This window comes from Sus scrofa, chromosome 15 (genome assembly GCF_054392235.1).
Source record: "Sus scrofa isolate SSC_HxYL_T2T_F1_AM1 chromosome 15, Sscrofa_HxYL_maternal_Yorkshire_Landrace_v2.0, whole genome shotgun sequence".
NCBI lineage: Eukaryota > Metazoa > Chordata > Mammalia > Artiodactyla > Suidae > Sus > Sus scrofa.
Window position 1 is genome coordinate 152662285 of NC_139397.1, and position 16728 is coordinate 152679012.

The following is a 16728-nucleotide window of genomic DNA, read 5'->3' on the forward strand; positions in this document are numbered from 1 at the left end:
GAATTATTTACGGTTCTTCAGAGGGAAATGATTATAATAATAACCTTCGCAGCTCCCAAATTAAGCTTATTCTGCTCTTTTCCTCTGCTCCAGAAACTCTCTGGGGTCTGTCATCAGGCGGCTCCGAGGGGCGAGGCCAGCCTTCTCCCTCGGGGACGGCACCTGTGGGCCAGGCTGGGCCTCGTGGGGCTGTTCCTCCGTGTGGACCAGAGCGGCTCAGCGATTTAGGGGGAGACCGGCCCCTGTCTGCTCCCTTCGTTTCTGTCCTCTGTGACCTAAGGCTGCTCTGCTCGGTCGGTCAGGACTCGCAAAGTTGTAGAGGCTCTAAGAAGACACCAGAGCCTCGCTGCCATCAGAGCCCCACCCTGGAATTGCTGAATTTGAAACAAAATAAGTGAAACAGCCTTGGGAAAAATAACCAAAAAGTGAAGGGTGTTTGGCGGCCTCTTCCTTGGCCCTGAGCAGCAGCTGCCTGGTAGAAATCGCGGGTCTGTCTCCTTAGGAGACACAGCTGCAGAGCTGGTATCAGAGGGTTGGAGCTGCTGGCTGGTCCCGACGGACACCTCCTGAGAGGCAGAGCCTTCTCTGGTCCCCCGAGGGCATGGCTCTGCCTGCAACGGCAGTGGGCCTCCCCCTGCTCGCCTCAGGACCCGAGGTCAGGGCTGTCCCGCCAGCTGCCCCTTCCCCCGTCCTCAGCCCACTTGCACGAGGGGCTTGTCTGGGCAGGCCTCTGGCTGCCAGCTGCAGGCCCAAACCCCACCCAGCCCCAGCCCAGAGCGGCTGCATAGGCTTGAGAACGCACTGAGGCTGGAGGATTTGGGCTGGAGATACCAGGGCCCTTCCACCAGTTCAAGCCAACCTGGGCCGCATTTGAGGCCACGGGCCCTCGTCCATGTCCACCCCTGGGGCAGTGACACGGCCCTGAGGATGGCCCAGGCTTGTCCCAGGTCCTGCAGACAGCTGGGTCTCCAGAGGACGGGGGCAGAGCCCCAGCCAACTGCCCTGGGGTGCCCACCTCGGGGTGACTCCAGCACCCTCCCCTCTCCCGCTTCCTCCTCCCCCGCCCTCGGAGTCCCCGCCACACTGCATCTCCCCAGCCCAGGTCCCTGCCGGCCACCCTCACTGGCCTTGCATACGCTGCAGTTCCCAGCGACATTCGCGGGCAAGGGATGCTCGCTGAGCCTCTTGGAACCACACATTTCTCTCTTTGCTCCCCGCTGCCCTCCTCCCGCTGGTGGCCATGCCCACGTGGTCTCCCTCTAGGGCAGAGGGCTGTGGACACTGACGTGGGGGCTCCATTTCTCCGGCTCCACCTCCCATCCCACCTGAGAGGGAAGGTCTCCTCCCAAGGACACCTCCTCTCCCCGCCCGTGCTCTGCTCACCTCTTGGAACGGCGCTCGCTGAATGCTGGTGTCTTCACGTCCTCTCTGCGACAGCGTCCCCTTGGAGTGGCTGCATCGGAGCCCTTATGCGAGAGATGGTCACCCTTCGAGGGAGAGAAGGCTGCCCTGCTGCTCCCTCCTGGAGCCGAGGGAGGTACCGGAGGTGGGTGAGGTGAAGGGCAGGATGACCATGGGACCACGTGGACGCTGGCTGGCGAAGCCAGGTGCAGAGGGACGCGGGGAACGGAATGGATCCCATGATGACTGCGATGCTCCCTGTGCCGTGTGCTCTGCTGCGGGAACGGAGAGAGAGCAGGAAAACAGCTACGTGGAGGTGCCGCCGTCCCGCCGTTGACTTCCTCCCCACCTGTGAGTGTGGAAATCCTGACGCCCTGATGCCCGGCGTGATGGTGTGTGTGTAGGGGGGCACTAGGGAGATGCTTAAGCCACGAGGGTGGAGCCCTCCAGAGCGGGATTGGCGCCTTGTAAAAGTTGTCCCAAGTGCGCCCAGCTCCCTTCCGTCTGAGATGAGGACATCTGAGTGCATCTGAGGACACGGTGAGAAGGTCCTGGCTGAACCAGGGTGCCAGCCCCCACCGGAACCTGACCCGGGTCTCAGATCTCCCAGCCTCCTGAAGGGTGAGCCGTGATTTCCCGCTGTTTATAAGCCCCCATCGGTGGCACTTTGGCATAGCGACCGGAAGCGGCCAAGACAGGATTTCCGTTTTCGGGGCCATTGTTGTTGTTATAATGTTATTTGCACAAAATAAAAATTGTCTCTTGGCTCTGACCTGGAGCTGGTGGGCGTTGTTCACATGTCCGACACAAAGCAGCTGGCATTGTCTTATTTTTCTGTTTGTTTTTTGGTTTTGTTTGTTTTTACAACATAAACCTCAGGTTTGTCAGGGGATAACCCAGAAAAGCAGCATTAATTCCAAGACCCCTAAGGGCAGGAAGAGTGGATTCAGCGGCTACAGCAAGTCCCACCTCCACACAGAACCAGCCTGGGGCCACCTTGGTTACTCTGGAACCCTCTGCAGGGTTGATGCATCTTGGTAGAAATCTTTAAAAATGGAATACCCCCTTGTCCCCCCTCTTAGGGGAAGCAAACTGGACAGGATCCTTTTCTCCAAGGACTCAGGTCGCCAGCATGAACTTAAGTCCTTTGTGGGACCAAGACCGGCACCATCATGACCTTGGGGCTTGGTTGATGGGGGTCCGCCCAAGACCTTGGCACATCTCGGGCACTGGGAGCCTGGGTTGGAAGCCTGCTGAATCCTTCTCTCTGCGAATCAGTATTGCAAAGGGCAGGCTTCTGGGAGTCTCTACTTTTATGTAGGTTTAGGATTTTTTCTCTTTCTTTCTTTCTTTCTTTCTTTCTTTCTTTCTTTCTTTCTTTCTTTCTTTCTTTCTTTCTTATGGCTGTACTCACAGCACATGGAGGTTCCCAGGCTAGGGGTCAAATCAGAGCTATGGCTACCCACCCTCACCACAGCCACAGCAACGCCAGATCTGAGCTGCATCTGCGATCTACACCACACCCACGGCAACACCAGATCCTTTAACCTACTGAGCAAGGCCAGGGATCAAACCCACATCCTCACGGAGACCATGTTGGGTTCTTAACCTGCTGAACCACAACAGGAACTTCTGGGAATTTTCATAATAAACATTTTTCATTGTTTTTCCTGTTTCGTATAGATTTTCCTGCCTTTTAGGGAGAACCATGGTGTCAGGCTGGTCACCGTCACTTGCTGCTGTTTCCAGCACCCTCCCCTTTGAACTTGCTTTTTCTCATCACCCTAGAGGTGGCAACCTGGCTTCTCACACCTGTTAGCATCCCCCAGGCTTAGGCAGGGTGGGGGTGGGGGGCTCTCTCTGCCTACACTTCCGTCTCCCCAGGGGCCTTTCCGCCAGGATTCCAGCTGGGCGATGTGGCCTTAAACTTCCTTCCTCACCGCAGGGGGAGGGATGGAGAAGAGGGAATGAAGTCAGCAGGGATCTAAATGTCCTAGAAAAGAATACATGTGGCTTTCTTTATAACTGTGGGTGGGAAAGGCTTTCCAGTCATGACGAAAAATCCAGATGCAATGAAAGAAAACATGCAATTAAGGAAAAGTTGAAAAGATAAATAGCAAGCCGAGGGAAAATGTTTACAGCATATATCATAGATCACAGACCAATATCCCTGATAGAAAAAGAACTCCTAAAACTCCATAGGAAACAGTGCACAGGTCTGATCTGAGCATTGAGCAAAACCATGAACAGATCAAACAAAAGATAAACAGCTCTTAATCATAGGAAAAGGCGCTCAGCTTTGCTCATGATTAATTAAAACAACACAGTGAGACTACCATTTCTCATCTATCAGATTGGCAAAAAAAAAAAAGAGTGAAGAGCTTGCTAATGCACAGCGTTGGCTGTGGGGAAACGTTCATAGGTTGTTGGTGGGAATACAAATTGGAGCCTCCTTCTAGAAGGGATTTGGCAATATCTAACATAACTATACTCCATTCCAGAATTTACCCCAAGAGACACCCCAACTATACAAAACTACATTATACAAAAGTATTTATATATATATTTATATAAAATACTTAAATATATACTTTTATACAAAACTACACTTATACGAAATTACTTGTTAAAAGCCATTTTATTTTTTGATTTTTTGGTTTTTGTAATTACAAAATATTGGAAACCACCTAAAATGCCATAGAAAATATTTTGAAGACACATTTGCATGGTGGAGTACTATACAGCTGTGAAAAGGAGAAGGAAGATCATATGAACTAAGGTGAAGTAGGTGTCATAGGTGTCAAGGTATGTTCAATGATAAAAGCAAAGTGCAAAGCCTTCTATATAGTAGGCTAACTTTTGCGTAAGACAGGAAAGGAAATATAAAAAATACCTCTGCTTATTTTTGCAAAAAGCAACCAAGACAAGCCAGAAACTAATGCAATCACTTTCCCAAGGACAAGTTGGGGCTTGGGAGTGGGATCAGGAGGGATCCAGACTTCTCTAAGGATGTTGTATCCCTTTTGCCTAGTTTTTAACTTTTGGAGTCAAGTTACACTTTTTTTACACATTCAAAAAAATCAAATCAAGTCAACAAATAAAGAAGGAAACAACCTAAAATTACAGCAGAGACATAGAAGAACTTAACTTCAGGGGATTTTGCTGACATGTGGTGACAGGTTGTAGTCTCCAGAGTTAACTGTGATCTTCTACCTCATCCCATGAACCCTTCTGCCAGGGACCTTGACAAGGCCCTATCAAGAGGTGACATCTGTGTGTTCACCCCCCTTGAATCGGGGAGGTTCCTGTGACTCCTTGGATGAATAAATATGGCAGAAGTGATACTAGGCCAGCTCTGGAATATGCCTTGATTGGCCTGGCAGCCTCCACTTCCTCTCTCAGAGCCCCCAGCCTCCATATCAGAAGCCTAGGCTCCTCTGCTGGAGAGGCAGGCTGTGAGGAGGGGCACTAAGGCACCAGAGGTCTTGCACATCCAGCCCAGGTGGAACCTAGCTCAGCCCCTCTCTGGAAGAAGGGATGCCAGGCTAGTTCCGTATGTTGCTGAAAACTCACCTGGCAGCATCCACCTTCTTTCTCCCTCTTAGAGGGCTGAGCTGCCTTGTGAGAGCTCCAGGCTACTCAGCTGGATTGAGAGGGCCATTAAAGGTATGAATGTGTTCACCAAAGTCACTGAGGCCATCTTGGAAGCTAGCCCTGTTGAGTCTCTGGATGACTCCAACCTCAACCTCTATCTGTCTGCATTCACAGGAGATGCCTCAAGCAGGAGTCATCCAGCTGAACACAAAAATCACAGGACTGTCGGGGATAATAACAAAACAATTTTGGAGTCCCCAGGTGGCTTGGAGGTTAATGATCTAGCATTGTCACTGCTGTGGTGCAGGTTCTATCCTTGACTCCCAAAATTCTCATGCCTTGGGCTTGGCCAAAATGGGGGGGGGGGGATAAAAACAAAAACAAATTTAAGCCTCTAAGTTTTGGAAGGTCTATTACACAGCAACAGATAATCAGAACAATAATCACAGAGGAGGAAAGAAAAGAACTTATTCAAGTAGCTTTCAAGGATAACTTCGACTAAAGAGAAGAAAGGATACTTTTGCTGGGTATAAATCTTGAACATTACTCAGTACATTTATTGTTGAAACTGTCTTGTATGTATTCTAGGTTTGAGTACATGAGTAATTATACTGACACCTTGGGGGAAGGGAGAAACAAATGTGGAATAGCAGAAGGCCAGGAAGAGCTCTGTGGTGCTGGACTTACATGTGTATCCATGTGAACTCATGATTTTGAAATGTTTGTGTGTGTTTTCCTCTTTAGATGGGCGTTTTGGCTCTGTCTACTGAAAGGACCTATAAATAATGATGCCCACCACCAATGGACACACCCATGGTCAGATTTGGTCCCTAATACCATCCCTTCTTACTGAAAGAAGCCAGGTTTCCTCGGGAAATGTTGATTCCAGGACTGAAGCAAACAAGATGAGCCTAGAATGCCATGTCCTCACAGAGGGTAAAAAAGTGCTCAAAATACAATGAAAGAAGAGCAGAAGGAAGGGGCTCCCATTGGTTGAACCCAAGGCAATTTAGCATGAGGTGACCTGTGACAGCAACGGACTATAATGCAGTCCTCTTTTTCTTTTTTTTTTAAGAAAATAGATATGTGTATTTTATAACTGAATCATTTTGTGTCAGAAATGATCACAACCTTGTAAATCAACTATACGTCAATGAAACTTTAACAAATGTACGAGTTCCTGTCGTGGCGCAGTTGTTAACGAATCCGACTAGGAACCATGAGGTTGCAGGTTTGATCCCTGGCCTCTCTCAGTGGGTTAAAGATCTGGCGTTGCCATGAGCTGTGGAGTAGGTCACAGATGTGGCTCAGATCTGGCATTGCTATGGCTGTGGTATAGGCTGGCAGCAACAGCTCCGATCAGACCCCTAGCCTGGGCATCTTCATATGCCATGGGTGCAGCCCTAGAAAGGACAAAAAAGACCAAAAAAAAAAAATGGAAAATAAAAGAGTGCGAGAGAGAATGTTTCCATATTATTTTTTTTAGAAAGCAGACAAACAGGGAAATTTCCTCTTTACAGTAGAATAACAACCAATAAATGTGGACAGAATGACACAAGTTGGGAAACCATAATTTTGCAACCAATGCAGTAATGAATGATTCATGCAAGAAGCATCACTGGTGCAAAGACCAGTGAGTCAAAGTGTATTAGGAAGAGCCTGCTCCCGCTTCAGGCTGCCCCAGTGCCTTCCTGACCTGCGGGAGATGGAGGGACAGCCTGCGGCCACCCTGGGCCACCCTGCTCTGCTCTGCTCTCCAGCGTGGAGGGAGCGGGTGGGAAGAAGGCTTGGGGAGATTGAGGGACTCGTGGCAGAGTCGGCCCTGCCATGCACAGGGCGGACCCCCCGAAATTCAGCCTCAGTGCTCATGTTCCTCCCTGGGGCTGTGAGGACACCGTACGTTCGAGGATGCGAACAGACCCCCGGGTGCTCACCAGCAGTGGGAAAGCTGAGATCTGCAGGCACCTCTCCATAGCTGGCAGCACCCACCAGCCTCCCAACGGCTGCAAAGAGCTGGGGGGACCAGCTGGGGGGGGGGCTCCACCTTTTGGCTGTTGGAAATAATGCTGCTGTGCACAATTTTGAAGAGGATAGGTCAGTTTTGTAAAATGTCCTTCAACATGGGTTTGTCTGAAGGTTTCTTGATGACTCGCTGTATATTTAGCACTTTGGGCAAAGATGGGACACAATTGACGTGTTTGTCCCCCGTGCATCAGTTCAGGAGGCCCCTGAAGAAGTTACCATGTCCCATGGTTAGTGATGGACTCTGATCACTTGGTCAGGGGGTACTGCCAGATTTCCCCACGGTAAAAAAACCCTTCCCCCTTAGTAGTTCATACTCTGGCGGGGGGTACATTGAAACGACAGAAATAAGCTCTTTCCTAATACACGCACTTCCGGGAAGGCTGGCACTTGTCTGCGTGTCCCCAGCTCAGTGGGCCCTGGTCCCCTCGGGGCCAGAGAGCAGCAGCCCGAACCCCTGGCTCCCACGCCCTCTCTTACCTCCCTCCAGAGGCTCCTCATGGGATATTTGTCCTGGGCTGAATCCCTTTTAAGGGTGAAAGGGGGGAAACGTGATACAAACCTAGCAGAGGACAAAGTGCTGGTCCCCAGCTGCTTGCTGGCTGCCTTGTAAAAACCGCGCCTGCCTCTTGGCAGACGCGCCAGGGCCCAGAGGTTCAAGGCGCAACCATGTGTGGCAGTAAAACTTTGTGAGCCCAGAAAGGATGGTCTGAGGCCTGCTCTCTGAAGCTAGCTGTTGTGGTCAGATGCACAGCGAAGAAACTTCAGAACATTTTTATTGTTTTGGAAAGGGCCCCTTGACCTTCCTACGACCTAAAATTAACACTCAGAAAACCCAAAAGCTCTTTAAAATGTGACCCCTCTCCTCCAGCTCTGCAACGGGGGAGGGCCTCTGCCAGGCCTCTGCTTAGACCTGGAGCACAGTGAGGTCTTGGGAACTCTCTAGAAACACCAAAGCCATGAAAGGGTTTTACTCCACCCGGGACCCCAAACCGCTGCCCGCGGCAGCAAAGGACTCCCAGCAAAGGGAGCGTAACTGGCCAAGGGCCGGAGGCTCCAGAGAATGGGCACCTGTTAAACAGGGCAGAGGGGACCCTTCAGGAGGCCCCAAAGCCCACCTGCCTCCTGCTCCCGGGGCGGCCTTTGACCCTCCCCGAGGCCCGGCTGCAAAGGCACAGGAAGGGGTTCGCCGGGCATTTAAACCAAAGGCGGGAGGCATTTCATAAGCTCTGAGCAATTAAATGGCCAAACCTCCACTGGAGGCAGGACCCCCGGCAGGAAGGGCGGCTCAGTAAAAGCTAAGGAGGGGGAGAAGCAGCCAGCCCTCTGCGCACAGGAGAACCGGCCGGCCGCCTTCTTTGCATGTATTTTTTCCCTTTTTAAAGTTTGACCGAAGCAGGATTGATGTACGAGGTTGTGGTCAGCTCTGCTGACCACAGAGTGATTCGGTGACACACGCGCGCACACGCCCATTCTCTTTCAGACTCTTTTCCCGCGTGGGTTGTCCCAGACTACTGGGCAGCATTCTCCGTGCTGTACAGCAGGTGCCCGCTGGACCGTCGTTCCAGAAGCCCAGTGTGCACATGCCAATCGCCAATCCCCGGTCCATCCCGGCCCCCCGCCACTGGTCCCCTTTCATAAGCATACATTTGGTTGTGAAGTCTGGGAGTCCGTTTCTCTTTTGCAAATAAATTCATGTGTATCAATTTTTGGTTCGATTCCATGCAGAAGTGGTGTCCCATGACAGCGCCTCCGTTAACCTCACCAGAACCAGACTCGACTGCTGGCGGGGGGGAGCAGAGCTGGGGGGTCCTGGTGGCACATCCCACGGAAGAGCCAGCCTCTGGATGCCTGTGCACCTGCTCCACCAAGACAGGCAAAACCCTCCCCAAGCCCCTGTGGGGCCTACCCACCCTTAGTAAAGATGTGGGTTTATGTTTTTCAAATAGGTATCTTTATTTTTTTAATTTTTAAATTTTTATTTTTTGGGGCTGCCACATGCAGTGGCTTCCTGTGGGATCTCATTTCCCAGAACAGGGATGGAACCCAGGCTGCAGCAGTGAACGCGCCAAATCCTAACCACTAGACCACCAGGGAACTCCCAAACTAGGTACTAAGAAATGTTAGATGACTTAAATGTGAGCTGTCTTTGAAGTGTAGTCATCGTTCAAGGGTGTGGAGAAGAATCTGGCCTTAGGTTCCGAGACGTGGAGGCCGGAGGGAGGAAGGCCCCAGAGCGGGGAAGTAAGGTGACTGACAGCCAACAAGGAAGCGGAGGCTTGTCCCGCTCTGAAGCCACCGCAGCTTCCCCGTCCCCAAACCAGCCCCACTGCACCTGCTTCTGCAGGAAGCTTGTGCCCTCGGGGGCCCCTCAGGTGGGCGGGAAAGGAGTTCTCTTTCTGAGAAGAAAATGAAGTTGAGAGTTTGAGTCTTGATCAAGGTCACGGGCTGAAAGCTGGAGGAGCAGGAATAAAAGTCCAGCTGGGCAGCGGCAAGCCCTGGGCTCCTGCTCCAGCGCCAGGCTTCCAGAAACCCTGCCCGGCTGAGGCATGGCCTGAAATAAAGTCCCCTGAGCAGCCGTGAAAATGCCTGCCTGCCAGGCAGCCCCACCTGAGCCCCAGGGGACGTGTTAAGAGTAATATTAGGATCATGAAGGGACCGGCCTGATGTTCGTGGGCCCCATTCCTGTCTGGGAACAAGGACCAGCTCCAGTTACCGAGTGACCAGGGCTCATGCAGGAGACACAGGCAGCTCATGAAGAGACAGGGCTCCCGGTCAGGGCAGCCGCTCGGAGGACCAGAGAGACACTCAGGACGGGCTTGCCTGTCGCTGGCTGTGGGGACTCACCTCCCAGGCCCTGGCCCCCGCGGGCTGGCCCTCTCCCTGGCCTGTGGCCTGTGTCTGCTTCTGCCTGCTTCCAACTCTGACCTGGTTTTACTCTTCAGTGGGATGTGGGCGCTGACCTGGGACCCTGCCGGGCAGAAGAGCTCAGGGCAGCCTTGGTTCTGGGTGTCTCTGTCCAGCCACTGCCTGGGTCGAGGCCACTCCGACGGCGTCGGGCCTGGTCCCGGAGTCAGGACGACCTGGAGCAGATGCCACCTGGGAAGCAGATGCGGAGATTGAATGTCCATCAACCCTCGGGGTCTCTGCATAGTTCCGCCCGTCCTGTCCTGGGTCTGTCAGAATTTTGCCTTAACTCCCTTACTGCTGACCCATCAGCTTTCCTTTAACTGTATTTCCTTTGCACCTTTTCTCATTTGTTATTTTTTCCTTCTTTGTGGGGCCGCCCCCGCGGCATATGGAGGTTCCCAGGCTCGGGGTGAATCGGAGCTACACTTGCCGCCTCCACCACAGCCACAGCAACGTGGGATCTGAGCTCCGCCTGTGACCTACACCACAGCTCACAGCGACGCCAGATCCTTCCCCCTCTGAGCAAAGCCAGGGATCAGACTCACGTCCTCGCGGATATTAGTCGGGTTCATTACCGCTGAGCCACAGTGGAAACTCCCACCTTCTTAACGCTGATTTTTTGTCTAATGACGTCTAACGTTTCGACATCTTTCTGAAGAAGGGAAGCGATGTGCTATCTTTTGCTGCATCTTTGTCCTTATTAAGGCTTAGGAATGTGAAAGATACTGCTCGCTATCCCTGCGGTACGCGGTTCACTCTCTGGCTCAACTCTGCAGGTGCCACAGATCTGGGTAGGGGCTCATTTTCTCCTCCTGCTAGAAAGGGCGGCAGTCTGTGGGTTCAGGTCTCCCCTCAGTGTGCATCATTCTTGGCTTCTATTCAAATACGACTTCCCTCGTCCCCTGCTCTTCCCTCCGTCCCCCCACCCCCGCCAGGCCTGCATGTCTTCAAGCTGCCCTTCACGAAGGCCGACTTCTGAGCCTCTATTTTTTTTCCTGGGATGTGTTCTCAGTGAATTCCTGATGCCCATCTTCCCTTCAGCTGCTGTCTCTCTGACTGCGTTTGACTAAATGTTGGTCCGTCCCCTGGCTTCTTTGGTATTTCAGTAAACGTCTCTTCCATTTCCAGGGTTGCAGGTGGGTATTATCTATGTCTCATCAGCTCTGATCTTTCTCGTTCCTGCCGATTTTTGTTTATAGCTCATTGCCCTTCTTAGGCTATTACCTGCCCTTTGTTTCTGAGCTGCTAAACCCCCCCCCCCCCCCGGAGCTTGCTCTAATGTTTTCATTTAAGAGGGACTGCGTTTGTGGATTGTGTTTGACTATAGCTGAGGTGTTTGTTATCCCAACAGGTGTGCATTTGGATTCCAGATATGTCTTGGGTAGAAGGGGTTTTTTCTCTATTTTTATTTCTCTGTCTCTCCCCCATCTCTGTCTTTGTCTCCCTCCTTCTCTCTCTCCATCCTCCGTCCCTCTCTCCGCACACCTCACCCGACCCACACTCCCTCCTGTCCGCCTAGAGGTTTCCATGTTTCCACCCAGCATCCGGAGACACCCTTCCTGACCCTGGTCTTACAGCCCTGGCTCTGGGCTCGGTCCACCCAGCACCGGGTGCATCACAGACACGGTCGCCGAGCAGGTGTCCCCTCAGGATCTCCAAGAGGCTGCCCGTCTGGCCCCGAGCCCTCACCTCTATAGACGGCTCTCAGCTGGAACATTCTGCTTCCCCTTTGGGTGGGGGCCCCGAGCAGAGGGCCGGCCTCTGTCTTCCCACCACCCCGCCCCCACATGGGGCTCCTTCAGTCGCTGTCACCACTTCTGCCAACTCCGGACCCGAAGGCTAGAGCGCACCCAGCCTCCACCCTGCTCTCTGGGAGGTGTGTCTTGTTTTGCAGCGTGGCAGTGACTTTTAAAAACATGTTTTATCTATGGTTGCTATGGATGTGGAGCCGAGAAGAGGCCTCCGTGCATCAATTTACAGAGCCACGTTGTCCAAAATCCAGAAGGTTCGTTTCTTCATTCTCTTAAGTCAGCAGAAGCCTGACTTGGAGCCCCACCCTATAGGCCTGGCAGAAAATGCAACTCCTCCCTCCTGGAGTCACTGCAGAATCCAGAGGCTTTCACGGTGTCCCAAAGAGCACAGAGAGCCTCGAGCTCTCGTCGTCTTTGGGGCCTCGCCAGCACCTTTCCTCTGCCCTCGGGTCTGCGGCTGTTCCTGTGCCACGCTTGGCGCTCCCGGATGCTCGCCAAAGTGGATACTCGGGTGGCGGGGTTGGGCCTCTCTGGGGGCACCGCGTGGCCGGCCACCCCCTTCCCTGAGCTCCACACTGGGCTCTGCTCAGACCCTGCGCCCCAGGGACTGCCAGCCCACCCCTCCTCCAAAGCTCGGGAATGGCTCGCTCCCTCCCACTCGCCCCTTGGGATTAGGGTTTTATGAAATGGGTTTAGGTTTTTACAAAAGACAGAAAGAGCCTTTGGCTTCAAGCTGCTTTGGCTTTCTGCCTGGAAAAAAGAAATCCCTGAGGCAAGAAAAATGACAAAGAGCTGGGTGATCTGCTTAAAACTGGATGAGGGGGAGAAATTCAGAAAGCAAATAAAGATTAATATCCCCCCCAAATATGGTGTTTCCATGAATTCTTCAGCTCTCTGAAGCTTTTGCCTCCTTAAGAGACAAACGTCCTGCAAGAGCCGGTGCGTGATGGATGAGCTGCCCTTCTGAGAACTGACAGTTCTCGGGGACAGGACTGACCTGTGACCCGCCCCAGTCAGGAAGTTCAGGAACCAGCAGGGACCACAGCCCCGCCCCCACCCCGCTGAGCTGGGCTCAAGGGCACCCCCACGTCACAGCCTCACTGATGACTCCTTATGGCAATGACTTTGCATCACCAGCAAGGGGGCCACACGGGGACTGATGGGTTTTCCTTCTGCTTAGCACGTTGGGGACAGTAGTTTTTATGGGTTAGAGGCTTATCTTTAAAATTATTTGTTTAGCGTGCCCATCGTGGCTCAGTGGTTAGCGAATCCAACTAGGAACCATGAGGTTGCGGGTTCGGTCCCTGCCCTTGCTCAGTGGGTCAGGGATCCGGCATTGCTGTGGTGTGGGTTGCAGATGCAGCTCGGATCCCGCGTAGCTGTGGCTCTGGCGTAGGCCGGTGGCTGCAGTTCCGATTCGACCCCTGGCCTGGGAACCTCCATATGCCGTGGGAGGGGCCCAAGAAATGGCAAAAAAGACACGCACGCACGCACACACACACACACACACACACACACACACACACACAAAAGAAAGTGACCTTAACTGAAATAAGGGCCTTTGTGGGTATAATTAAGGCAAAGGTCTCGAGATGAACTCCTCCTGGTCCAAGGTGGGCCCTAAACCCAATGAGTGTCCTGAGGAGATAGTCGTGGGGGGAGGGGAGGAATTCCCACCGTGGCAGTGGGTTAAGGATCCCGTGTTGCTGCAGCTATGGCGCAGGTCACAGCTCCAGCTCCGATTCGATCCCTGGCCTGGGAACTTCCAAAAAAGAGGGAAAAGAAAGGAAGGAAGGAAGGAAGGAAGAAAGAGGAAAAGATGCAGAGGAATAGAGAGAAGCCCACATAACAGCTGGAGACTAGAGCAAGACCCCTGGAAGCCGGGACCCCGGCGGCTGCTGCACCCTCTGTGAGCTGGGGATGGGCACGGAGGGGCTTCTCCTCCAGAGCCTCCAGGAGGAACCCACCCTACTGCAGCTATAATTTTGGACTTCCAGCCTCCAGAGCTATGGGAGCATCAGTCTGTGGTCTTAAGCCACCCAGTTTGCGGTAATCCGTTATGACAGCTCCAAAAATCTAATACTGGAGTGTCCAGAGGGTCCTCTCAGACCCACGGTTATTACCGGGAAGTGGGGTGGTACATGTGGCTCCCTCGGGTGGGGGAGCAGAGGCTCCACCTTCATTCTCTCTGCGTTATCTCCATCCTGAGCCAGTGCCCCCCAACGCTGAGCTGCAGCCAGTTAAGCTCACAAGATAAATGGCTGTGGGTTTTGAGGCTCTTCAGCCTGGAAAAGAAGAGACTTAACGGTCGTGGTAAGTGACCTCGTGTGGTGGACGGCTTCTCCTCTGGAAAAGAGATTCATCTTAGGTCCAGTAGTTTCAGAGGGAGCACTGGGGGGCGGGGGGTCAGGTTTCTGTTCAGGACGGTGCAGCTTCCTATTGGAAAGACGACTGAGGACCTCCGGGGACCGCTGTCCTGCAGGGAGTCCAGGGCCTCCTCCGGGGGTTGGGGGGGCGGGGTCTCAGGCCTGTGGAGGGGGTTGGACCAGATGACCAGGAGACCCTTCAGTCTGACATTCCAGAAGCCCATGTTCCTTGGCGATGAGACCTCGTCGGTGCTAATTCAATCTCATGAAATCAGAAATCTCCAACAGGCAGGTCCCAGGAATCTGCATTTTTGCAAAGATGGATCACATCCCCAGGTGTGGAGGCTCAGGGGCCCAGGGACGGAGTGTCCCCCAAGCTGGACACGGTGTGGCCAAAGCCAGCTGCAGCTCCAGGGGCTGCCCCAGCAGAGGACCCCCCCGCCCCGGGGACCGTCTCCCCACAGGAGAGCAGCGACACCCTTGTCGGTCACAGGAGCATCTGCCTGCCTCCTCCAGTTTCTGACTTTGGACCAATTTCCTGACGCAAATGCTCTTGTTCCTCTTGCCATTTTCCGAGCCCCTGCTCTGTAGAAAGCCTTTCCCGGCTTCTCTCCCCGTTTCTGTTGCTCCCTAACTTCCCCAGCTCTTTCTGCTCTTCCTTGAATCTCTCAGCTTTTGTAAAGGTGCGTCTTTGCTGTTGTTATACCTGACCCTTCTCTGCCTCTCTCGCTAGACTGGAGCTCCCCTGGAAGCAGGGACTGGCTCGGTCTTCATCGTTCTCACAGCCTCAGCCCTTCATGCCGCCCGACACACAGCAGGTGCTTCAGTGCCTTAGAATTAGCTCACTGGCCTGGACGGAAGCCCCCATCCAGGATGTTTGGGCAGTTCCGTGCCTCGTGGTGGTCAGGGACCCAGGCTCCTTCTGCTCGGCTCCAGCATCACCAGGCGTCCTCCTGACCTCTGAGGGCTGCCCAGGCTCTGAACTGTCTGTTGCGGTGTCCGTTGGCAGGACAGGGAAGGGATGGCATGGGGCCGAGGCACTTACCTGAGGCCACTTCTCAGAGGTAGACACCTGCTGGCCACGCCCTTGTCCCAGGGCCGAGCAGGTGCTTTTACTCCAGGCAGCTGTGTTAGTGACCAGACAGGATCTCATTTCTAGGAGATACAGGACAGCTGGCAGTCCCTGCACTGGGGACCCTCAGTTATTACTCAGATAGATAACTGAGTCAGAGACCATTCTGAACGGGTAGAACTTTTGGGGTACGCTCTTCGTTCATCTGGAAGGGGCCGCTGTTGGTCACCTTGGTCCCTGTGCATCTGTCCGCCCCAGCGGATGGCAGGTGCCGTGAGCAGAGGCGTCTTCTCTCTCTCCTCTCCTGCCTCCCTTTCTGTCCCACTGTGCCAGGCCCAGCGACTGCACACGCCACACACAGGAGGCGGCTGCAAATGTCCGGTGCTGGGAGGAGGAGGGTGGAGGGGACAGGGCTCGTGGCAGGCGCTGGTCTGCCTCAGATGGCTCCAGCTGGGCTTTTACTGTCCTGCAAAGTCCAGGATGCATATGCTGGAGAAGCAGGGTGGGGCGGCTCTCACAGCCCACTCGGTGGGGGACATTCCTGTCCTGGCAACGGTGCCCATTAGTCACTGAATCAATAAGCAGATGCTGGGGTAGAGATAGGAAGACCAGCCGCCTGAGAGATGGCTGACCCCTGGGCCCCGAGGGCACCCCGCTGGTTACAAAAGGACCCATCTTCTTCGCTCCGGTCCGGTCCGTGACTCAGACGTCATCTTCCCCCCGGCCAGCGCCTCCCGGCTGTTGATGAATCAAATCCTTTTTTATACCCGGGCGTGTCCACTTGCCCTGAAAGGGATGTGTGACTCCATCGTCTCAAAGCTGGGATGGGAGCACATTTATACTTTCACTGCCTAGGTGGATAATACTAAATTTTTGAAATTTCATTTTTATTTTATATTGGAGCGTGGTTGACTTACAACGTTGTGCTGGTTTCAGGTGCACAGCAAAGTGATTCAGTTGTACGTACACACACATCCATTCTTTCCCTGCGTGGGTTATTGCGGGGCATTGGGACGATTGCCCGGTGCTGCACAGCAGGTCCCCGTTGATAACCTGTTTTACACACGGTACGGGGACACATTAATACCATACTCCTAACTTGTCACTCCTTGCCGCCTTTCCCCTTCGGCAACCATACCTTTGGCTTTGAAGTCTGTGAGTCTGTTTCTGTTCTGCAAAGAAGTTCGTTCGGCCCCTTTTTTCAGATTCCACGTACAGGGGACGTCATGCGATGTTTGCCTTGGGCTCAGTTCACTCCGTGTGACCCTCTCTGGGCCCATCCCTCCGGCTGCAAGGGGCTTTATTTCGTTCTTTCGTGTGGCTCACGTCCCACGGTGCCCATGCGCCTTCTTCATCCAGTCTTCCGTCGATGGCGTTTAAGTGGCTCCACGTCTTGACTATTGTGACAAGTGCTGCCGTGCACACCGGGCTGCGTGTATCTTTGCCAGTGACGGCTTTCTCTTGACAGACGCCCAGGAGCGGGGTTGCGGGTCCTAGGGTAGCCCTACGTTTAGTGTCAAGGGCCCTCCCTGCTGCTGTCCTGTGTGTACTTTGAGACTCTCCATGACCAGGAGCAGCTGTCCCGTTCCCTTCAATTCCCAGTGTCATCTGA